This window comes from Chiloscyllium punctatum, chromosome 21, assembly GCF_047496795.1.
Source record: "Chiloscyllium punctatum isolate Juve2018m chromosome 21, sChiPun1.3, whole genome shotgun sequence".
NCBI lineage: Eukaryota > Metazoa > Chordata > Chondrichthyes > Orectolobiformes > Hemiscylliidae > Chiloscyllium > Chiloscyllium punctatum.
In genome coordinates, this window is record NC_092759.1 from 2,113,807 (window position 1) to 2,114,796 (window position 990).

The 990-nt window shown below is 55.1% G+C and overlaps 1 non-coding gene across 1 annotated transcript; it reads left to right on the forward strand.

Moving 5' to 3' along the window:
* Window positions 1–301: 301 nt before the first annotated feature.
* On the forward strand, window positions 302–374 carry trnak-cuu (transfer RNA lysine (anticodon CUU)). The gene has a single exon. It is a non-coding gene; the product is annotated as a tRNA-Lys (tRNA).
* Window positions 375–990: the final 616 nt, after the last annotated feature.

Below are 990 nucleotides of genomic sequence, written 5' to 3' on the forward strand. Positions count from 1 at the left end.
TTGCGATAGGTAGATGGGTTTGGGGGTAATGGTGCTAGGTCAGAGAGGAGGGTAGAGCGGATAGGTGGGAAGGACGGTGGACAGGTGGGAAACGTAAGGAGGGCAGTGTCAAATTGATGGCTCATGGGATGGGGGCGTCGCCTGGCGAGGCCAGAGGGTGTTACCCGACCCTAATGTAGTCTCAGACTCTGAAAGTCACTCTTTCTCCCTGTGGATCTGAATGTTTGCAGAGAGTATATGGGAGGGAGCTAATTGCCAAATCCCCCCCACAGCAATTACTGCAACGGATGGCACACGTGGTGCCCGGCTAGCTCAGTCAGTAGAGCATGAGACTCTTAATCTCAGGGTCGTGGGTTCGAGCCCCACGTTGGGCGAGCTGCTCCTTTTTAAAAACACCACATCCCCATCCCTTCAGCTCTCTCCCATTTGGACGCGCCCTGATCGTTCACTGGTCTGAGTCAATCACGAGGCTCAATACTCTCGGGTTCCTGATGAAGGACTTCTGCCCCGAAACGTCGACTCTCCTGCTCCTCGGACGCTGCCTGACCGGCTGTGCTTTTCCAGCACCACACACTTCCCCTCTGACCTCCAGCATCTGCAGCCCTCACTTTCTCCTAAATTCTCCCTTCAGTCTGATTGAGTGCAGCGACACACAGACTCTCTCTCTCTCTCTGCAGCCGCTCGCTTCACTGAGAGCTCCATTACCCAGTGCTGCTGCCTTTCCAATCGACACTGGGGGAGGGTGTGGGCCGTACACACAGAGGCTGCACACACTCACAGACACAAACAGTAACCTGCGGCTCTGTAACCCCGCCTGGGGCAGGGGGAAACGAGTCTGACCTCCCAGCAGCAGGTGCCTTGGGGGTTTGGGGTGGGGGTGGGAGTGGGGGAGGGTGTCAATTTTATTACAAGCTCACACTCCGATTCGTTCATGAGTTTACAAAAAATTAAACCCACACAATCAGGAGTGAGACTCAAACCGTCAGTTCA